This window comes from Protomyctophum bolini, assembly GCF_963924005.1.
Source record: "Protomyctophum bolini genome assembly, chromosome: 13".
NCBI classification, from domain to species: domain Eukaryota; kingdom Metazoa; phylum Chordata; class Actinopteri; order Myctophiformes; family Myctophidae; genus Protomyctophum; species Protomyctophum bolini.
Window position 1 is genome coordinate 24,645,808 of NC_137874.1, and position 24,574 is coordinate 24,670,381.

General features: G+C 41.3%; 1 long non-coding RNA gene across 1 annotated transcript in view; it reads right to left on the reverse strand.

Moving 5' to 3' along the window:
- Positions 1-24,574, reverse strand: part of LOC308326506 — a 63,336-nt gene that overhangs the window by 19,496 nt on the left and 19,266 nt on the right. The window contains exon 2 of the long non-coding RNA XR_013965100.1: positions 3,013-3,070. This is a non-coding gene — a long non-coding RNA (uncharacterized lncRNA). The remainder of the gene's footprint in view (positions 1-3,012; positions 3,071-24,574) is intronic.

Genomic DNA, 24,574 nt, shown 5'->3' on the forward strand with positions numbered 1-24,574 from the left:
TGCAGCCGAGGACAACCAGCAGCCTGGGTTCTTCCTCATTGGGTCCATCCACAGCAAGAGGCACAGAATGGTAGCAACCTTGAACTAAGGATTGAACTAAGATTGACAGCCATTAGTCACCAGGCTCCAACATTGAGTGGCTGGTCACTAAATCCAGGAAACAACGGTTGTCAACATCTACAAGCTGACACCAATAGCGCTGGCTGCGTCACTCCCGCCCGTAATGCAGTGTGCACCCTATCTATGCAGGCTACAACACAAACACTAATGCAAACAAAAAGGTTCTTGTTGGAACAACTACACCAACCAGGATCTGGCCTTTGCTCACTGTCTGCCACAGTAATGACCTGAAGCCGGAGAGACGGTTAATTGATAGGCTCACAATAATAATAATAAGGGTAATAACCAAGTGCAGTGTCTAGTGTCACTCTAAGACTATTTCACGTTTTATTTTATTCTCATCTCTCTACGCTTACCTGTACTTATCCTGTATTTCACATTTACATGTACACCTAAATTCCTCATGAGGATCAAAATAGGTTTAGCTTATCTTGCCCGTACCAAAATCACTGAATTATACCAGTGAACATTACACTGCCAGACATCCCCCAGCACTGTATGTACTGTACTTTTCTCCTTATCACTTGTCCTCTCCAGTGAATGTATTTCTTTCTCCTCTCATCTCCTGGCTACACATTCAATTGAATGTCCTGCATTATCCGCTTATCAGTGTAGTAGAGAGAACATAAAGTTTGCACCACAAACTGTGCAGGACTCAGGAGTCTAATTCTTTGTGGAGCCATGAACATTTTTATATACAGTCGTTTTGTATTTTTACTACATTTTCAGGTCGATGCTTCGGCTTTGGTCAATATTCTATTATAAAAATTTAAAATACATATATGAGAATTTTACAAAAACTGGATATGTGTGGGTGTTCGCGTGCGTGCGTGGGTGCATGCGCGCGTGTCAATATACATGATAGATACAGAGTGAGAAAAAAGAGAGAAGTACATACATACTATTCCTGAGCAAAAGGTGTCCAGCGATCAACTGAAAAGTATCCATGTCACTAAACTAATTATAGGGATGTACCAATCAAATCACCCAAAACATTGTTATTTTCAAATGCAGCATGCAAGCAACTCAGGACTCTTGGAAGAGTAGCCTTCAGCTAAAAGAGATCCTAATAAAGTCAAACCAAGTCAACAACATAGTTCGGAGTATGTGGTCCAGTTCCATATGTTATAGCTGGCGCTGCTGCTAAACAGTCAACGTTTATGCCACATGTTGTGGATAATAATGTGGATAATGTGAATGCTGAGTGCCTATGGTCATCATGGTGATAACTTGAGCTATTTACCTGATTGATTGATTGATTGATTGATTAATTAATTGATTGTAATATTTATTAACAGTTTGCAGAATTACAGTACATTTCAAGCACAAACTCAATACAAAGACTTGTTAACTGTGAGGTTAAGGTGTGGACTTCGTTAACATTAAGGAAGTATCTAGACAGGTACATGGGTATCTTGGTGGTGTATCTTGTGGACCAGACCCTAATATTCATGAAGCAGGTTCAGCTTCTCTCAAGTAAAGTCTAGAAAGGAATTTATGAAGAATGAATGCCCACCCACTGAACTGAATGTCTCCATGCATCACTCAGCTGGAGGTCACCAATGTCAGTTTAATAGTTAAATAAATATGAAATTCCTTATGCCTAATATTATTATCATTTGAACGAATTAACTAATGCATTTAGTGGCAGATTTCTTGTCACCACTATTTATCTCCAAGCTCTGTTGTGATCAGCACTGAGCCAGAGCTAACTATGGTCAAACATAAACAAAGCTGTCCTCCAGGCAGACGACTGACCTGCTTCGTGTTCACCAGCCAGATCCCACAGACTCCACTCACTACATACACATAGCCTAAAGGGAGGATTGATCTGCGATTGGCTAGCTTGTTAGGCCAACCGGCTAACCAATGCTGTAATTTCATCACTCAGTGAACTTTATCACTCAGTGACTCAGTCAGTCAGTGAAAGAGGCATGTGTCTATAGGGCTGGGTCTTGTTATTCTAGCCAAAAACCTGCTTGAAAATAATCACAGAGGCAGAGATAGTTCTTGGATGTCATTCGTGTACTCCAAGGAAAGCTAGAAGGTTGTACAGTTAACTCCCAGGGTGTAATTCTAAACCATACAACCTACTACCTCAACCCGGATGCACACATTTTCCTTTTTTATCTGTTGTGCACACACACACACACACACACACACACACACACACACACGCGCACACATGCACGCACACGTGCACACGCACAGTGTATATTTATTTTAAATATATAAACTGCGACAAACTCATTCGTTCATAACTCATAATGTGTCCCAGTCCCACACATTGTTGGGTGGCTGCAGCATATTCAACTGTCATTGGAGGACATACAAAATTAATATTGCTACATGGGTAGAAATAAATGTCATATAAATGTATAAAAATGCAAAAAGACGACGATCATACCACAGTGACAAAGACCCACAGAGGCGAGCTTGTGATGTCAGATTTGCCACAAGATCGGATCTACGGGTTTGTGCCAAATGGTTAAAGCCAAAGTATCAAAATAATGAAGTAAATTCACAAATAAATACACCAAAATGCATTTAAACACTTACTATATGGTATGGTACCTAGCTGCTAAAGTGTTAAAGATCTCAACTATAATAATAATCTCAACTATAATAATATCACTTATCATAAGAGATTACGAATAAAAAAGGGCGCTTGACCTTGAACACCCCTGTTTGATGTATTGAGTACAATGATTTCATAGGACAGTGTTTGCACAATTATGAAAAATGCTTTCCATAACATTTACACAGAAAAACAATTACAAGGAAGCAAAAACTGCAGTTCCGTTCAGGTGGCATTTAGAGAAACAGTTTGTTGTGATGCAGCCCTCAAAAAAAGAAAAGAAAAAAAAGTTAATCAAACAGATTGTAACTTACCCTTTATTTGTCCTTCTCTATGGTTTGTGTAGTCCATGGTTAATTTGAGTTTTTCTCTCTGAAATTAGAAGAAAGCTCTTTTTAAAAGACAATAACATGGTGCTAACATTGTTTAGCAAGTTAGAAAAAAGAAAACAAGGATGTATAATTAATAAGAAATAAATTGCTACAGTATATACTAACAAAATATATAATAACATAATATGTACTGTACTATTTATGATAGATATTATGAAAGAGAAAGAATGAGAAGGATTCTTGTTTTCACCACAGTGCCAATAATACTGTTTCTACAGTGTCTGATCCAGATTAAACAAAATCAAACCCAAACTACATTCTTAAGTTGGTGTGACACAGTTTGAACATCGAGCATCACATGCCTCAGCAGTTCCTAGATACCAAATTAAGTCCATGATGATAATAATCATAATTTAGGGCAAACTCTGTTGTGGATCGCTATCCCAGACAAGCACTTGGACCTGCCATTATCAGTCCTCTTCCTGGCCATAAGCACAGTGGTTGTGGAGAGAGGTTAGCCCAACTTAGCCACGACCGCAGCTAGGAGAGAGCCATGGTAAGGAGCCGAATAAATCAGAGTGACTGAGAGGAATTCCAGTGTAATCAAGCATGCCACGATCAGCTACTATTAACCGTGCCAATGCCAGAGTCTCCAACAGTGGAATATTCCCATGGCCGCAGTGCGACAGAGCCAGGTATAGAGTGAGGAGAGAGAGTGAAAGTGCCACTTACCCACATTACTTTTACTATCGGGTTTGATTTATCATCTGTATTTTTTTTCTTTGCCCACTGTATTCTGCCTGGAGACACGTAGCAATAGTTGTTTTCATAAAAAATACACGGATTTATTCTTTTTTTAAAGGAGCGGCCGAACATATAGGCAAACCATGATGAAAAAGCTGAGCGGCATTTCAAAAATCAGCTCCCTGGCAAGACGAGTTCAGTTCGGTGATGTGCTGTCCGCCATTTTCTTACCAACAAACACCAGAGTGCACGAAGCCAAAAGCGAAACAAAAAACCTTGATAAAAAGCTTTTTCTGGCATCATATTAAAAGTTTCCCCCCTTTTCCTCCCTCTCTGTTTTGCTCTCTCTCTCTCTCTCTTTCTCTCTCTCTCTCTTGCCTGGCACCATCACAAAATCCTGGTTAGAATGATCACATGATTTCCTACCAGCGAGCTACAGCATTCCCAGTAAGTATTCTGCTGACATTGTAAAGACATCTTTTGTCTAAATCACTGTTCTCATCGTCGGGTCGGGTCGGGACCCATAATCCATTTGGTTCCATTTATACACACTCAGTGTTAAACTAATGCTAAGAATTTTACAGTGTCCCAAAAAATTGTAAAATGTTTACACTCTCAGAGTTACAGACCCATAAGGGTCCCGGACCAGACGTTGAGAAGCGGTGGACTAAATCAAAATGTTAATTCAGTCTGCCTCTCTCGGCACCTTCTGGGGGGGCGGCGATGCAAAGGGGTGGTGTTAGGTGTCATGGCAACCTCCACCTGGCAGGCTGCCCATCACCCCGAGGTGGGGAGAAGTAGCGGCTAATGTGGTGTCGATTAGGAATGCTCGCAAGCGTCCAAAGTCAACTCCATGGCCGTGCTCGTTGTTTAAGGTTTCTGGTTATATACTGGATGTTTTTCTTTTTGACATAGTAAATGAAATTAGGTTAGACTAATGACACTGTAATGGCACAGCTGTGCCAGGTGTTGCAAGCAAATAAGCTGTAAGTTATATTTGCTGGTGGCTAATACTGAGATGACTTTTTCATATTCAAAATGTTAGATTTACGTACAGTTTCCGATTGACTGCAAGCAAAACAGTGCAAGTGTGATTTTATTTTGCTCAATGCTTCCTCATATCTGTTGCGATCGATCAGTTGATCGATTCATCTATCTATATCAGTATTTCCATCTCGATCGTCTGGTCATATCTAATAAAGAAAACAGAGCAACCGAGAAAAATTATAGAACAACTAAATAATATGACGTAGCAGAACATAAACGATAAAGCATTATTGCCAAATCCATTATTGTTAATGCACGCAGTCTGTCTCATCACTAATGCTGTCTGCCACTGGCTGCGGTGCTGTCCAGGCCAAGCAGATAGTCATAAGAACCACTGGCTGCGGTGCTGTCCAGGCCAAGCAGATAGTCATAAGAACCACTGGCTGGGGTGCTGTCCAGGCCAAGCAGATAGTCATAAGAAGCCCAAACAAAGGGCAAGGCAGGCTCCTCTGAGCGCCTCATCTGCTCTAGTCTCCATTAAACACACTCAGCTGAAACTGTTCCAAAACATTCCCCCACTGAGGGGGTCATTTCATATCCTGAAAGGCAGGAGGCCAGGGTCAAAGTTCAAATGAGATTGTGGTGGGTGGGTGGGTTGGTTGGCTGAGCGGAGGGGAGGGGGCTTCCCTTGGGAAGGGCTATACCATTGAAAACCAGACAGGGGTGGAAAATCAGACAGACTCCCCCCAACCTTGTACTGTGTAACATGTGATAGTGAGAGGGGGAGGGCAAGGTAAGAGAAGAATAACACACAGTTCAGGCAGATCACAACGACTGTATCACTTAAACCAGTGGTTCTCAAACATTGTTATGTCAAGGGCTACCACATTTATATGCATTTGGCCGTGGACAGCCATCTGAAAGGGACGCCAGAATTGTACAATATATATATATATATATATATACAATAAAATATATTCATATTTTTATTTCAAAAAGATAGCTATATACTAAAAAATAACAGATCTACAAGCTTGTTGTGAGCTTGTAGATCTGTTATTTTTTAGTATAAAATAGTTAATTAATGTGGTTAGACCGATTTTGATGCTATTATTAAATTTGGCTGGGGACCCCCTGGAACCCCTTCAAGGACCCCGTGGATCCCCAGACCCCACTTTTACAACCACTGACATAAACCTTTCCTGGCCTGACAAAACATAGCCTACGTTAGAAGCAGTGCAAGGTCTCCCGCAATCGAACGCAAATAACCAATAGATGCCAAGAAGTATAAACAAGGCAGAGAGACCTCAAAACATGGCCCTGCTGTCGGGAGGAAACCTTGTACTGTATGTCTGAAACCGAAAATGTTTGCATGAGTGAAAATAGCTTGTAGAATAGATCGTCTTTGCTTGACACTCTTGTACTACGAAGTAGGGCATTAAGTGACACAAAAAATAGCAATAATATTAATTTGGTACCACTTAAGCCTTATTTTATACGTCTGCTATTCGAAAAGTGCAGATCTACGAGCACCGTCATGACGTGACACATTTTTGGGGGGGAATTTGGGGGGGAAATGTTATGTTACAATGATATGCCTCCAAAAAGGAATGCCAGGGTTCAGGTGGTTCAAACGTGCCACGGAGTGCAACCGCTCAGAGGCGACACATTTCCATCGCATTGGAAAGCAAACCGCTATGCTGGTCCTCGTACCGACATACTGTACAATGTACATACACCCACATGTAACATGCGTACGTATTGTCACCGTTTCCTCACATTTCTGAGGTATACCATTTGCAAGAGAGTGAAATGTCAGATGTTATTTTTACACAGCTTGTTAATCTTCACCACAAGCCTACACTACAGACAGGCTAAGCTCTGAGGGAAGATAATATCCGCTCTTTTATTCTCCAAAGGGCTCAGCGGAGGCAGGGCGTTATTTCTGTCTCCAAGCCCTTATCACCACTAATTTAATGTTGCCTCAAGCCACAATAGAATAACAGTCAACAGGTTGATCCAGAATCAAGTTTATATGGTGCTGTGGAATGATGGGAGGTGTACTCATTCAGCCATCCATTTAGTGAATGATTGTGCTATGGCTTTAATCGAATAATACTGCTGAAATGTGGTGTTCTTTAAAGTATACTGTATAATATATTACGGATTGTGGATTCCTATCTCTTGAGCCATTGCCCAGATTGACAAAATTACAGGCTGGATGAATTGCAGGATTATTGAGAACCAGGATTCACTATCACTGTCCAGTCCCACGGGACTTGCCAGTGTGGGCCACCAGTGGGTGCCTTCACATTTCTTCATTATGTACAGAAAAACACGTTCATGCACACTCTGTTAAAACATGATTCATGGTCTATCCTGAAACAAGACTCCTAATGCTGTGATTGGGGGACAAGTTGAGTCAAATTCCAATCAGTGGAGCTGCGCCATTGATAGTAATTTGATAGAATGGTTAATACATAACGATAATACTTTTACAGAGACTGTTTACATGTTCTGTTCCATTTGTGTTTCAAGGCCAATTCGTCTTGACTGTGACAGTTTCAGAATGCTGCAGGGAACTATACTGTCTGGAGATTAACCATGTCAGATAATAAACCTTGAATTTGTATTTGTAGGTAATTTTAGCCACATCAGGAACTAGTCTACATGAAAAAATGGCAGGTTTGGGATGGAAGAAGTGTTTGTGTTCCTCCCTTTGATGTTTGATTGGTTTGCTTTGTCATGGATTGTAGAGCTTGACTGGGCATGCATCAGCTTTGCAGTGTTTACAAGCATACGTTTTTGGATTATTTGTGTTTTGTCTGGAACGTAAATCTTATATCTAAACATCTAAACTGGCCTTTAGGATTTTGTTCTTCTGCAAGTCATTGTCAGAGCAGAACCAGGTTCTGTTTCTTGACATCATAGACTAGGCAGCTGTTCCCAAATATTTTGGGCTGTGCACCCCGTTACCTCCCGACCTAGCTGAGGCCCTAGAGTCAAGGGCCTAGACGGAAAGGAAATATATGAACATATTTTATGCAACATATGTTTATCATATACTGTAGACCTATGTGACATATTATTCTAAATTGACCACCTGCATAAATGTCTCTACATACATATACTGTATATATATAAAATTATACACACACACACACACACACACACACACACACACACGAGCGAGCTAAAATCCATCCTTGCTCTAGAAAGCAACAATGTTCCCATCTAGACCACCGGATAATCAGCAAAGACCTCCGAACATTGCGTGTTTTATCCAAACCATGGAGAGCTCCGTAGATTTCGAGTTGTTCAGCTTTTTAGTCAGCCTGTATGAAGGGAGGTGAACGGCAGCACGGTTGCGCAATCAAGTCTAGGATCGCTAAAGAAGGAAAGGCCAAGCCAAAAAATATAAAAAATAAATCAGCGATCCGGTTTGATATCAATAAGCTTATCAGACGGAACGTTACACCAGCAGCAGTTGCCGACTTGCCGGTTGGATTCCTACTGGCGGAACCTTCTGTCAGAAGCAGTACATTTGTTAAAATAACACCATAGCATCACCATTAGCATTAGCCTTTTCATGTCACGCCCCCCCCCCAGCCTAAAAGGTGCTTGTGGTAAACACCACAGTTTGGGAATCCCTGGACTAGGCCATTGATAATACTTGACACTTTTTGAATTAGGCGCAGAACAGGGGCATTGTGCTTGAATACCGGTCTACTGCTTCATCTGTCTCATGTAACAGAACTTACATCATACATTGTTGCCTTAAATGCTAACATAGCTTTGCCATGGCCAGGACAATGACTTTAACCCACCTGTCTGTTTATTCTGCTGCCTAGCACCAGACTAAACACTGCTACTTTCAGCAGGGCTTATTGGCTGCAGCTGACTACGCAGGAGCCAATCAGAAGGAAGGGAGGGATGATGGCATGCAGTACAAGAGAACTGAGCTCAAAGAGGAGTGGGGAGAAGCTGTGCAGAGACAACAAAACATACAATAAATGTGTTTACTGTACACTGCCTGGAACAAGGAAGGAAGCAAGCTGAACAAAAATTGCACCACTGAGACATGAGCCGTTTTGTTGTTTACAATCCCCCTGCCACAGAAAATCTCATTACAAAACAAAAGGGAACTTTTCTAACTTTGAATTTAACTTTCAGCTCCAGTGGGTGTTTTGGGGGGTAAATAATGAAATGCAGCAATATGAGTTTAAAGTCATTATGCTGCTAGACATGTTTTTTGCTGGAGTAGCAAAAGTTGAAGCTAAACAATTACAAACTATAAAAGGGCATCAGTCCCTGAATGGCACTGAATTGATTAGCTGGCTACAGACAGGGCCGCTATCAGACTATGCTTTTACCATTGCTAAAAGAGATCAATACCTAATGAATTCCAAACGGCGGAGTTTCAAAAACATAAATGTATCCTCCACTAGTGCATAAATTCCCACTATGGATCGATGAATATGACATTACACAAAGCTGAAGAGATGCATCTCCTTAATTGACCTGTGTATTTCACATTAATTCAAAAGACAATTAAAATGGATTGGATTATGTGGCACCGTTCGTCCCGGGATCTCAAAGAGCTTTATTGTGTGCTCAGCTCACCTTGTGACCTGATGTTTTGTTTTAATTACCAGTGCCTGCCATCAGGCAGCTCAGGCAATAGAACAATAGGATTGGAGAAATGCAAATCTTGGTTTAGCATTTACAAAGTGATTGAATTAGCACTATACAGAGATAAGTTAAGTATTGTCACTGCATTAAATGTGATTAAATGTACAGTAATGTTGGAGGAAGAGCACATCAGACATAATATTACAATGATACTGCACTGATTCTGGCGTTTTCTGATCTGATCACAATCCTATTCTGGTGTGAATAAAAAATAGCTGATCTACAACTTAAGCTCACAACGGATCACGTTGTGTTGTGAGCTTATAGATCAACTATGTTCAATGAAGATATCTAGTGTAGAGCAAAAACAGGAGAGCACTGGGGGTCTCCAGTCAACAGTATATAGGCCAGGGTTTAAGGATTTTAAAATATTGCATTTTTTCAGTGAGTATGACAGAGGGTCCAAGTAAAGTGTTATATTGCAAGTCCTACACTACGCTACAAAGATGTCTACCCTTCAGTAGATTAATTTAAACCTAAAGCACTCCTAAAGGGTTAGGGTTAGCTAAAAGGCAGCTTACAGTACCGCATAATAGCTTTGATTTCATATTACACATGCTAAGTTGCTGACAGGTCTGTGAATTTCAAGCAAACACCAAGTTCCGCAAGTCATTTTCCTGGGGCCAACTATAGAGGAGAAGACCGTAATAATCGACTGCATTAAGGATGATCTAACATTTGGCAGACCGAGGAGGCAGTTATCAAAATTATACCTTTCCTGAGTGCCCTTATCTGCTCTCCCTCAACCTCTTATTCTCAAAGCAGTAATTGGATGAAAATAACACGGAACACGGAATAACACGGAAATTAAGCAAATTTGTGTAAGCCTATGAAAAAATGATTTCCCGATGTAAGACTTTAATTGGGCTCTGAAAAAAACAATCATAATTACAATGTACTAGTCAATAAACTAAACCTCATAATAAGCCGAGGGAGATTAAGTAACAATTTATGCGAAATGGGTATTTGTGTTCATGCCTTTTCCCTACACTTGAACTTCACACCGTGGGGAGTCTCCACAGCTCCAGCTAATAACAGGTTAGTGGCAGGTAAAGCAGCAGGTGTAGTGAGATGGTGGTGTCTCACAGTGATTTGTAATTCAGAGCACAATGCACATAGGGTTCAAATGGGGACTTCAGGCACTCATCTTTTGCCCTGCTAAAAACAATGCCTTTAAAGAATGTGATCTTTCATACGATTTGAGGTTGAAACTTTTACAAAACACAAGCATTATCCCCAAAAAAATGAACTCTCACTGACTAGAAAATTGTTCTGTGGACTGGTTTAACAAAATTCATTTGGTAGACAATTTTAAAAGCACCTTTATAGAAACAGGAGTGCAGATTAGTTTAGCATGAGTGGCACTAGCATAGGGACCCCGTGCCCTAACACAATTAGTGCCATATGCCTATATCAACTGATCTATACTAGACAATTACTAGGCACGAGAGACCATTGGGCACTTGAGACTAGTGTGACAAGTGACACGTATGTGTGTGTGATCTTGCTTCTCCTGCAGGGAGACACCATTTCATAAAAACACTGTATACGTATTCCTTTGGTATATTGAACGGTATATGAAAATAAGCAATTAATTAACCTGGATTAAATTAATATATGATCTGATATTTTCAAAAGAATGTTCCCCCAGAATAGAGATGCTATAGGGTTCAAGTGTATGTATAATACAGTAGGTTTATAATATTACACAGTATCAAATGACCAGGTAAATGGTGCATTTATATAGCGCCTTTATCCAACACAGATACATAGATTGTGCATTATATTCACCCATTCATATACCGATGGCGGCGGAAACCATGCAAGGCACCAACCAGTACATCAGGAACCATTCGGGGTTCAGTGTCTTGCTCAAGACACTTCGACACTAACTCTGGGGGAGCCCGGGTTCGAACTGGCAACCTTGTGGTTACCATCCGGTCACTCTACCCCTGATCATGTAAGAGATTATAAGATAAAACTTGCTTTTCCATTTCATAGAATCAATCATAGCAACATGGTTGAAACATGGAGCGGTAGAGGTCAAGTAAAAAACTAAAAGTAGAAAACAAACCAAGATAATAAAAGATAAACTTAGATTCTGGTAGTGAATATCTGCTGTGGCTCTCTGAATGGATGCAATCAGCAGTGATTACATTAATTAAATTATGTACAGTATGTTAAGCACCAATGAATGAATTTATGCACAGTATATCACCAATGAATATACAAATTAATGTATGTACATTATATCACCAATTAACGAATGTAATGTATCATAAAAGATTATACAAATGAAAATATGTACAGTCTATCACCAATTAATATGAAGGAATATATAGTCTACCAAATACTATATTCATGAATATAAGTACAATGTATCAGCAAAGATTATATGAATGAAAATGTGTACAATCGCCAAGGAATATTATATATACAGTCTATCAAGAATGTCAATGAGTCATGTGATCTGCCTTTCATACATTTACAGTAGGCCTGTATGATCTCTGGCATACAGCTAGGCATACTCAACACTTGGCCTTTATGTTGCATCTAGATTCTAGATATGAGGCATCTAAAGCCCCTTTGCCACTGACATGTAAAACCATTAAACCACGTCATGTGGGAAGAGTCGTCGGCGTTGTTTTATTTCTCCCGTCAATCTCCCCAACACACTCGACCTTGTAATAACAGTTCCCCACGGATGGAGTAGAAGTTAAATAATCGGATTGCCGTAGTATATGATGTTTTCTTCTATGAACAAAATATAAGAATAATGTTTAAAGATTTGCTGAAATTATTTGTGTCTTCACATGCATAGATCGTCAAAAATAGCCTATATTTCACATTCACTGACTTTCACTTTAATTTAATTTACTCGTTATAATCTTCTACAATAAGAAAAATATATAAACAGTATATATTTGACATACATTGCAATTACTTCTATGAGTGTTATAGTATAGCTCATACCTCAGGTTGTGTGTGTAAGGAGTGGGCAGTTGGGGGGGTGTGTGTGTGTGTGGGGGGGGGGTTAGCAGTGAGAGTGAAAGTACGAGTGCAGTGGAGTATTTCTGGTTGTCCCAAATACATATTATCTGAGTCTCATTTCATGGGCTTTAGACACGCATGATCATTACATATTGTATCCATCTATAAATGCACCATGTCTCTGTGTGTACGTTAACATTCGACACACACGTTCCACACAGTGCCCGGTGTCGAGTCGGTCGGACCCACGGTTGTCCAGAACCGCCACAAAAGGCCTCTGCCAGGGCTCATGGACAAGGCCCCTGCGGCCTGCGCAGGCTCCATATATGGAGCTGGCCTGTTCTGACATCATAAATGTGTTCTGACATCTGCATAGACTCCATATTTGGGCATGCCTGACAAAGAACTCCATATATGGGACATAAAAGGGACACAGACATTCTGATATCTGCATAGACTCCATATTTGGGCATGCCTGACAAATAACTCCATATATGCGCATTAAAAGGGACACAGACATAACATGGGTGGGGCATAATTTCCAACTTACATCGTTCCAAGTAGGCCCAACGGGCACCGCTCTATAGTTCATCTAATTTTAAATTAAGGGAAAAGACGCATACAGGACTATTTTCTACACAGAAATGTTGTGGGTGTCATGTTGAAAAATGGGCTTATAACTATGTCATAACAGCACACCCCCAATAATTATGTAGCCATTGGTCCAAAGTAAATTCAATTGAAATTAAACCATTTTGTCTTTAATTATCATTTCTCCAATCGGCATGTACAAATGCTTTCAACATCCATGGCCTGAAGCAAATGTGCGTGTCGATAACCACTCTTATACAGAGATCTTGCTCCTGTAATAGTGACCTAAAGCAGATCTAGCCTATCATTAATACTCGCTTAGCTGTTTTAAACACAACCAAAGCCGCCCACGTGTGTGCTTAATTAATGGCCTGCCGTCATTCATCAGAGGCAACATCTAGTGTTATGCTGATTAAGATGACAACTGCTGTTGTTGTTTATTTACAACCAGAGTTTAAGCATTTCTCTCACAAAATAGACACAAAATGGACTGACATCATATAGCACACCACAACAGAAGCCTTTTCCTTCACCAAGCGACATACAGGTTGTTTTCCAAATAGTAAGTGCATGCTAAAGTTGTATAACCCACTCTGTTGTTGCCAAAATCATCATTCTAAAGTCACAAAATTCACTTCATAATGCAGTGAATACACACATACACAATATTTACAGTGATATAGGCTAGCCCAGTGCTTCCCAACCTTTTCTGGATCAGGGCACACTTGAAAATCTCAAAAGCGTTCAAGGCCCACCCACCTGTATTTATATTTCCAGCCATCAAATGGCTATCATGTTAAGTGGTCAGTTAGTTGGGTGGGCCGTGTGCATCAATCAATCGATTGTGTTCCGGCTTGGATCGTAGTGTACTTCAAGTTCCTTCTTATCTGTATCACAATGAAAACTCATTTGTCAAGGATTTAAGGACATAAACACTAGTCTGTGGCCTATTCTATTTTTGTCAACCAATTTCCAAAAGTAGCTTGACATAATGGTCACCCTAATGTCAGCTAAAAGATGTGGCTCTTCCTCTCATCCCATGGCCATGTAACCCCATGCAGCATAACAGCCATGATAGCAGACAGAGTAAACGGGATGGGACAGAGGGATTATAAGGCAGCCTGGTGTTTCCACTGGGGTCTCCCCTGCTGTGCTACATCGTCCCAGCTCCCTTTGTCTGCTGTTAACCCGTTAAATCCCGCGGAAGAACCTATTCAGGAAAGTGTCACACACCCCGGGGGGTCATTTTGTCTGGAATAATGATCTTAAAGGGGTTACATAGCAATTCAATTCAATTCAATTCAAAGGGCTTTATTGGCATGAGAAAACATACGTTTACATTGCCAAAGCAGAAAGAACAATACAACAATACAGCAATACAATCAAAACAAAAATTATGTACTTTGAAGGTCAGAATCTTCAATAGATCAACTTCTGTGTACCAAGATAACTCGATGCAGGTATAGTGCAGGAATATACACAATTATTAGTCTTTAGGGTGGTTGTGTTCCATTTGATATCCTTCTCCTATCACAGCAACTCACAAATCTTGCTGCTGTGTTTGCACATTGTTGTACTTCGCCCAGCAGATATGGGAGTTTTTTGTCATTGGTCATGTTTTCAAAATCTCCGTGTGTGGTTGTAATCTGTGGGAAGTATGTGTCTCTGATGTCTTGGTACAATGGGCAGATGGTTAGGAAGTGTAGCTCGGTTTCCACTTCGTTTAGTGTGCAGTGGGTGCATAGTCTGTCTTCTCTCGGGATACAGGTCTGCCTATGACGGCCTTTCTCGATCGCGAGACTGTGCTCACTGAGTCTGTACCTAGTTAAGATTTTTCTTTGTTTTGGGTCGGTCACGGTGCTCAGGTATTCTGCCACTGTGTATTCTCTGTTTAGGGCCAGATAGCATTCTAGTTTACTCTGCTTTTGTGTTGCTTCTTTCCAATGTGTCAGATAGTTTTCCCTTTGCTGTTTTATAATTTGGTTTAGTCCAATGGGTTTTCTATCTCGTGGCTCTGTTTGTGTTTGTGCCCGGAGTTCCAGGGCTAGCTGGCTGAGGGGGCATCTCTCTAGAGTTTCACTGTGTGTGAGTGCCTTGTTATGGAGTGCATCTAGGTCACTTTCTTTTAGGTGGTTGTAGAACTTAAGTGCTCTCTTTTTTATTTTGATTATGAGTGGGTATCGTCCTAATTCTGCCCTGCATGCATTATTTGGTGTTTTTCGCTGGGTACGGAGAATGGATTTGCAGAATTCTGTGTGTAGGGTCTCGGTTTGGTGTTTATCCCATTTTTCCAGGTCATGGTTTGCTAATGGTCCCCAGATCTCGCAACCATAGAGGGAAATTGGTTCTATCACCGAGTCCAGTATTTTAAGCCAGGTTTTAATTGGGATGTCTATTTTGATGTTTCTTTTGATGGCATAGAATGCCCTTCTTGCCTTGTCTCTCAGGTCCTTTACAGCTTGGTTGTAGTTCCCTGTGCTGCTGATGTTTAGGCCAAGGTAGGTATAGTTTTTAGTTTGTTCTAGTGGGATTGTATTTAGGAAAAATTGGTGGTTTTGGCGGCTGGGCCTTTTTTGAAATATCATGATTTTAGTCTTGGTTAGGTTCACTGTCAGGGCCCATGTCTGGGAGAATTTGTGTAGGAGATCAAGTTGCTGCTGTAGTCCTTCCTTGGTTGGGGACAGCAGCAGCAGGTCATCTGCGTAAAGTAAGCATTTGATTTCTGTGTTTGCCAAGGGGATGCCTGGAGCTGTAGACTGTTCTAACGTTTTTGCTAATTCGTTGATATATATGTTGAAGAGTGTTGGACTCAGGCTGCATCCCTGTCTAACACCACGGCTCTGGGGGAAAAAGTCTGTGTGCTTTTCGCCTATTCTAACTGCGCATTTGTTGTTGGTGTACATTGATTTTATGATGTCATAGGTTTTTCCCCCAATGCCACTTTCCAACAGTTTGTACATCAGACCCTCATGCCAAATTGAATCGAATGCTTTTTTGAAGTCGACAAAGCAGGAGAAAATTTTGCTTTTGTTTTTGTTTATTTGGTTGTCAATTAGGGTGTTGAGAGTGTAAATGTGGTCTGTTGTGCGATATTTTGGTAGAAAGCCAATTTGTGATTTGCTCAGGACGTTGCTTTCTGTGAGGAAATTTAGAATTCTGTGGTTGAGGATCATGCAGAGGATTTTTCCGAGGTTGCTGTTTACACAAATCCCGCGGTAGTTATTTGGGTCATATTTGTCTCCAGTTTTGTGGAGTGGCGTTATCAGCCCTTGATTCCATGTGCTGGGGAAAATCCCAGAACTGAGCACAATATTTAGGAGTTTTAATATGGCCAGTTGGAATTTGAGGTCGGTGAATTTTATCATTTCATTTAGAATTCCGTCTGCCCCACAGGCCTTCTTGGTTTTAAGTGTTTTTATTTTGTCTTGTAGTTCTTTTAGGTTGATTTGGGAATCTAGTGGATTCTGGTAGTCTTTTATGGCTGACTCTAGGTTTTGTAGTTTATCTTTTATTTGTTTTTGTTCTTTGTTCTTCTCGATTGGGCCGAAGAGGCTCGAAAAATGATTTACCCATACATCTCCATTTTGGATGGGTAATTCGTCCTGTTTTAGCTTATTAAGTCTGTTCCAGTTTTCCCAGAAGCTGTTTGTCTGTATGGAGTCCTCAATGTCTTGCAATTGGTTTCTAACGTGTTGGTCTCTTTTTTCTCTTACTGTGTTCTTGTATTGTTTCAGTGTTTCCCCATATTGGAGACGTGTGTTGTGGTTGTCTGGGTCTCTGTGTTTTTGGTTTGATAGTTTCCTTAATTTTTTCCTGAGATTCTTGCAGTCATTATCGTACCATTTGTCATTCTCAACATTTTTTCTGGCTTTCTTGTTTGATACTTTTAGGTTTGCTAGTGAGGCTGTAAGTTCAAATATATAATTGAGGCCTTCTACTGCCCTGTTTACACTTTCACTGTTTTCTTCAAAGGTTTTTTCTAGGAACTGGTCCAGTTGTGATTGGACTTGTTTTTGTCTAATAGCATTTTGGAAGGCTTCTGCGCTATGTTCCTTCCATTTGTAACGTTTTCTTATATTGTGTAGTTTGTTTGGCGTTTGTTCTTTGTGTCTGTGTGTTGATCTGTTTAGATAGGCTGTGGTTCTGTTGTGGTCTGACAGGGGTGTTTGCGGGCTGACTGTGAAAGCTCTGAAAGATGCCAGGTTCATGTCAGTGATAAAGTAATCTACCGTGCTGTTTCCCAGGGATGAGCTGCATGTATATCTACCGAATGAGTCCCCTCGGAGTCTACCGTTAACGATGTACAGACCCAGTGAGCGACAGAGCTGTAGTAGTTGTGACCCATGTTTGTTTGTAGTTTTGTCGTGGTTGAATCTTGGGGGACATGTTGGGGAGCTGATGTTTTCCCCTCCTGGTAAGTGTTTGTTTCCCTGTGTGTTGAGGGTGTCAGGCCCATGTCCTGTTCTGGCATTTAGGTCTCCACAAACTACAATGTGACCTTGTGCCTGGAAACGGCTGATATCCTCTTCTAATGTGGGGAAAAAGTCCTCCGTAAAGTAGGGGGATTCAATTGGGGGGATGTAGGTGGCACACAGGTAGACATTCTTTTCGGTTGTGGTAAGTTCCTTGTTTATTTCTAGCCAAATGGAAGAAGTTCCAGTTTTGACTAGCTTAATGGAGTGGATTAGTTCAGATTTGTACCATATTAGCATACCTCCAGAGTCCCTTCCCTGGGTGACTCCTGCCAGCTTTGTAGATGGTACCACCAGTTCTCTGTAGCCAGTAGGACAGCCAGTGGGGCCGTCCCCTCTGTGCCATGTCTCTTGTAGAATAATGATGTCTATGTTTGCAATCTCTTTGACAAAGTCTGGGGTTCTGCTCTTGATGCCAAGGGCAGTTGACCTCAAACCTTGTATATTCCAGGATGATACAGTGAGTGATTTGTACTCCATTGTTCACATTGTTGTTACATTCCAGGGGTTCTGCCCTGGGCCCATGCTGCGTAGAAGTCCATGAACATCTGCTCGATGCTGTGTGTGCTGGGGATGGCTCTGGTCAGCGCCTGTGCGTATGTGTATGGTTGGCGAGGGAGGGGGAGAGAGGGCGGTGGTGCGACTGATGCCAGAGTGTATGGGATGGACATCAGTGGTATGGGTGAGCTGTGTATGTCGTGAGGTCTGGGTGGAGCGGTGGGGGTGGGCATCAGGGGTGTGGATGGGCTGCCCTGGAGTGTGGTATGAGGTCTGGTTGGAGCGGAGGGGTGTCTAGGAGAGGGTCTGCCTGGTGGATAGGGGTGATGTCTAGTAGAATGTCCTGTGTATGCAGTGCGTTGTCGTCTGGGTGTAGGATGTTGTCCACGTTGGTTTCGTTTGTAGGACGTTGCGTCTGTAGGATGGTCGCGATCGAGTGCGGTGTCCTTCAGGCTCTTTGCAAAGGCTGGGATTTCAGCCTTGCGGATGTGTACCGCGTCGTGTAGGCTTCCCTTGTGCAGGGTTGGGTGTTCTGCGAAGTGGACCTTATGCTTCCTTGCACAGATTTTGGAAGTCTGTGCGTTGATTGCGTCGATGTAGTTGTAGTCTGTGTCTCCTCTGTGTAGCAGTGCCGAGATGACTACTTCTGCGTTGGGAAATGTTGAGGTGGCTTTCTCTATCATTCCCTTGGTGGATGTGACCATCTGGTAGTTTTCCAGGTCCCATATGTCGTTTGTGCCGGTGTGGATTATTATGTGGCTGGGGGAGCCCAGTCGGTCCCTGGTCAGCAGCTCCATTGCACGTGCTGTGTCTCGACATCTGATGTGTTCAACTCTGTGCTTTGGGAAGAGCTTTCTTGCATCTATGTATTTCCCATTTGAGTCAGTCAGGAGTACAATTTCTGGGTTTTGTAGCTGACGGTTTTCCGGAGGTGTAGCAGTGAGGGTGGGTTGGGATGTAGCAGTGGGGGTGGGTTGGGGTGGGTCTTCTTCTTGAACGATCACTTGGCTTAGAGGTACCGTTGGATGGGGTGAGTCTTCTTCTTGAACGGTCTCTAGGCTTACCGTTGGTTGGCCAACGCTGCTATGTGCTATTTCTAACCGTCCCTGCTGTCTTGCCTCCCTTTCAAGCCTTTCTATCTCTCTCCTGAGTAGTCCTATTTCACTTTCTGTCTTTCTCCTTAGCTTTTCTGTGTCTGTTCTCATACATTCCCTAGTCTCTGCTATTTCCTTTTCCTGTCTTTCCTGTCTTTCCCTTAGCTGTCTTATCTCCTTTTCCATATGCTCCCCTAGCTGTTTAAACTCCTGTCTGAGCTTCAGCTCACTGTCTTGTAGCTGTTTCACCTTTACTTTAAGCTCACTCTCTTCCTGTTCCTTTGTGGCCCTGTCTCTGGGAGTCTGCTCTTGCCTGTGCTCCAATAACTGTTGCTCCATCTGTACTTGCTTATATTCTAATTTATAGAATTTGTCTGCCAACTCGCTAAACAGGTTTGGCTCTATGGTGTGACCTTTTGTGGCACTGATTGGTGCCACATCATGATTGGTGACAATGATTGGTGCCCAATCATTGTCACTGATTCCGCTCACTGCATACACCCCCCCCCCCCCCCCCCCCCACACACACACACACACATTCATTTGTTTCCTGTGGTGTTTATGGTTTCGGTTATTGTTAGGCCTTGTCTTTAAGTTGTACCTTCAAACAGCATTGGCTAAAAGGATGTCCCCCTCTTTACTCAACCAGCTCTATCACAGTTGTTCATGTCATCACTCAGTGGGTAGTCAGTCATCCTTCATTGTTGTGGATAAGAGGGCTATTGATGTTTGTTGTTAGGATATTAACCCCTTACTCTTAATACACATTGCGTCTCTCTCTCTCTCTCTCTCTCTCTCTCTCTATGTTCAATTCAAAAGGGGTTTATTGGCAAGAGAAAACATACGTTTACATTGCCAAAGCAAAAGTGGAAGTATCTCTGTCTCTCTCTTCCATTGTCCCTCTGCGTGTTTGTATTGGGCATAGCACTGAATACTTTAAAGTCTCCTATATTATCATGCTTGTGCGTGCGCCGTGCGTACGTGCGTGCGTGCGCATTTGTGATATTGGGTATAGCGAAAGCACACAGGGAAATGTTGCAGGTACTGTGAAAGAAAGTGTAATTACTGCAGTGATGCCCTCTATGAGTAATGACGTGGGCCTCTGAAACCCAGCCATTGGGCCGATAGCAAATTACCACGTTAAAAATAAACTGCGATGTGAACAGGTCAGTGAGGCCAGAGCACAAAATGTCTGTGGGTGTGTATTTATATACAATGTATGAGCAAACTGGAATGAGCTCTAGTAACCCAATTAGTTCATTCACTTTACCCAACCACTTCCTTCTCCATCACAGTATTATAGAGTTCTGAAGTGTCAGATAGGTTATTACACCTGAACTTGAATGAGTGTTAAACTGACTCAACTGACTTAAACTGACTCAACCTATTATGTCATGATAGGCAAACGTTTGGAGGGTTGGCCAAAAAAGGCAAATATTTTACGAACATCCGAGCAAATAATCATGCTCACAGCTGGTAGATCAGATGTTTTTGCTATTTGACGTATGAAGGGTTTAAGTGGTTAATAATGGGTTGAAACATAATAAATTATAATTGCTACTTGCTTGGGAAACAGGTTGTAGAATTGCTAGCTTCCTGACAACAGAATGCACAATTTAACTAAGGATATCAAGTCATTATTAATAGAGGAACACATGTTTGAGTTACTCAACCATAGGAGAAGTGTGAAAGGGAAATGTGTATTTGGTGGCTAGCATAGTGTATGCAGTGGTCAGAGATGCAGAAACAGAATGTTATAAAAGTATATTCTGGACATTGCTTAGGGTCCGGGATGACATTAAAACATTCAGCAATGCAGCTTAGGTGATAGGCTATGAATCTAATAAAATGCTAATAAAAGAGAGACTAGAGAGGTATCCTCTATCAGTCTACCTCTTGTTGATATCACCATAATACTGTATGAATTGTAAAATCCATCAGAGTAACAAATGAATAAATTAGTACAGTGTACTGGCAAAGAATGAATATCAAATGTACAACTCTATTACCCAAAGCAGCTTTTGCCATGTCTGGATGTCACAATAAAGACTAAACTGCAATGCACATAATTCTTGGAAGGTCTCTTGAACATTCCAGAGGTCGAGATCACATTGCAAGTCAAACACTGCTTTAGGTATAACCACATTTCATTAGATCCCTACCCCAGCAACGCAGTTCTCAGATGGAGTGCACTTGACTTGTACCCAAATTGCACTCTGTCCTTTCACAGCCAATTGCTAAGGAGTATTTTAGTGACAGGATGACATCCAAAGTAGCAGCAATCTAGGATTCTCTTGGCTATAGAGATGCCAATGTCAGTGCCCTAGCCATGGAAGATTCCCCAATAAGCATGTGAAAACACCATAAAATGTTGCACATATATTCAAATAAATGCAAATACAATGAACCATATTTCCATCTACAAGAAACAAAATAGACATCACTACCTAAATGAAACCAGAAAGATTTTGTACGCGGTCCTGCAAAAGTGATGAATGCAAAACTATAACAGCAAAGTGTGACATGACTGAATGATATTATTTACTTTCAGGGTTTCTCATAGTTATACAATTTACATGGAAAACGGTGTTTGCCTACGCACACGCACACAGTCCTAATGTTGAAAACATCATGCTTTATATACCAGAAAAACATAACTTACATGTTTTCTTTTATTATTATTATTATTATTACATATATATATTATTTTCAATCTCCAACAATCATGCTTAATAGCTACATTAACTAGAATGAACGACTTGCTTTCAGTGAATGAACTACCTTGACAACTTATGGACAGTGCTCATTTCATCACTTGCCTTCTGATCTTGCCATGATGGAATGAAACAGCCAGACAGTTGAGTATTTCCATCCCTGTATTTCATTTCTAATGGTTCAACGCATGTGACTACACAGGGTTGTAACGAAACTCTAAATACCCACAAAAAAAGTCTAATGAAACACAGTATTTCAGCACAAGCAATCCATCGAACTTTATTATACTTTCAAATACTGTAGATAATTAATGACCCTGGATAGCCCATGGATTCTTTAAACTACGAATATGTGTCTATGAGTCTTAACATCAATCAGATAAAAGCCTGACGTGAAGACTCATTCTGTTTTAATAATAATAAATCAAAGAGCACACATGGTCATCTCTCTCAGACAGAGATAATCAAAAGCAGAGTATTAGATCGCTAAACACCATGTTTGACGTCCCCCACAAACCAAGGATCAACTGCTTCCAATTACTATAACAAAGACACGAATACAAATTACGAACACCAATTATAAAGAACACAATGAACCCATCAACCCTAACACACTCGACACACACTAGTTTTTCTTTATCATCAAAATAAGTTCATTCATGTTCTTAAAAATCAAATTTTGAAGAGCAAGTATTTTCCACGGGTTTCTAGCTTCCCAGTTCTCTGCAAAACAAGGCAACAGGCAAGAGATTTAAACAAAGCACTGTATATCACTCTGTGTCTGCTACGTTAGATTTCATTTCTCATTTCTTTCATTGGTATTTAATCCAGTCACAGCTCCCTGAGCAGGTGAAGTCAGCCAAAGACTTTCCCACGGTCTGGGAGCAAATCCGCCGCCCCGAGCCCTTCCTCAGGGCCGGCCATCTGTCCGTTCTGTTTGGAGTGTGTTAGTGGGTAAGCGTCAGCTGCATGACCAAACTCAACGTTCCAACACACCCCTGCCTCCCACTCCACTCCGTCAAGAACAAGCCCAAAGCACCCTTTACAAAAGCACACACATAGCCTGTTTGTACACACACAAACAAACAAACACACAAACAAACCAACATTGCTTTCCCTCCCTTTCACATTCACAGAAAATAACTCATGCGTACAGAATTGTAACATATATGGATAGAATATAAGAAGTATTCTAATTGGAGTAAATACTGATACTGTTTTGTCAACTTACAGTTTTCTCCTAGTTTATGTAGAATTATAGGTAAAGGAAAATAATACGAACAGTAGTCAATTTTGCCAAAAATACACTTTTTGGTTTTTTTCTTCTTTTTTTAACTAAAACTTGATTGTCCATAGCATGGGTGAATCCTCATTAAGAAGAAATCTTTGCCTGTTTACAAAAGAGTTCACCACATAAACCTTGACCTTTGCTCTCTCGGAGGATAAATCATCTGTGCTACTGACTTCCACGGAACAATACAATTTGCACACAAAAGCAGCTTCAAATCTTGAAAGACAAATTCTAGAGCATTGCACATCACCGGAAAAACAGACACACAAAAACATCTTACTTTAAATTAGGATTTGCCAAGATCATGTGACGCATTTCTTTCTTTCTGGAGCACATGCCGCCGCCCCCATTCCCAAAGCACCCCCCCTACTCTTTTTTCCCTCCTCAAACTGACATGTGCTATCATTTTATTTCTCTCTCAAAGAGCAACTGTGCCGCTGTGGATATGGTCCTCGCCCTGGCCTGCCGCATTTTAAAATGCGTGACATTGCCTCTGTGGGAGCATGAGAACGGAGCTTCCTCAATAGTAGGGTCCCCATACCCGGCCCGTAACCATGGAAGCAGATGCCTGCCCTCCCGGCCCTCCTTACCTCCTGGCGGTCGCGGGCTGTGAGCTGCTTCGGCAGTGAAAAGAGGGCATGCCTGGCTTTCTCCTCGCTCTGACCGAACTTGCCCCGCTCCTCAAAAGGAGCCATTGAACAGGTCACTGGTCTAGACTTGTTTGCACGGTCCAGGGAGCAGCCTTGATGTAACCCTTGCTCTCCTCTCTCTCTCTTTCTCTCTCTCCGCCTGCCACGCCAGCCGCCCAGCGACTGCAGACTGTTGGAGGGGTGGCGGGGGGGACTTTGGAGACGTGGATTTGAAAAGGAGCCCCGTCCGATTTTGCCATTGTGCCTTTTCATTCATCGATCGAATGAATATCGAACCTTCTGTCCCTGCGTATGTGAAACGGATAGCTTAGCAAGCATTTTTTTTCTACCTAGGTCTGTGTTGTGGGACACAGCGGTGATTTATTTTCCCCCTCCCTTTAAAAAATTTGAATATTTTTGCTTTGTCTTCTTTTGTTTTGGACAGTGAAGTTGTAAATTATAATGTGGTCAAGGACGTTTAATGAGTTTGTTCTTCCTCACTAAGGACAGATTAATCTGATTTGTCTAAATTTCAACAGGATTTTTATATTTGATATTTACTTTTAGAGCTGAAACATTTCTATGCATTAAATAATATAATACAATGTCATGATGTAAATGTAAATACAAATAATTAAAATTATACAATTAAGGGCAATTCAATTTGATCATATATACAACATTTCTAATTTAAATCCAACTAATAATTCAGAGACAAATAGCAGCTTTGTTTAAAATCAGTCATGTGATGTCATATAAGGATCATTATATTGCAGATATAATTGTTTTTCAGAACTATATAGCTAAAACAAACCTACCTAATACCTAATATTTTAGACTA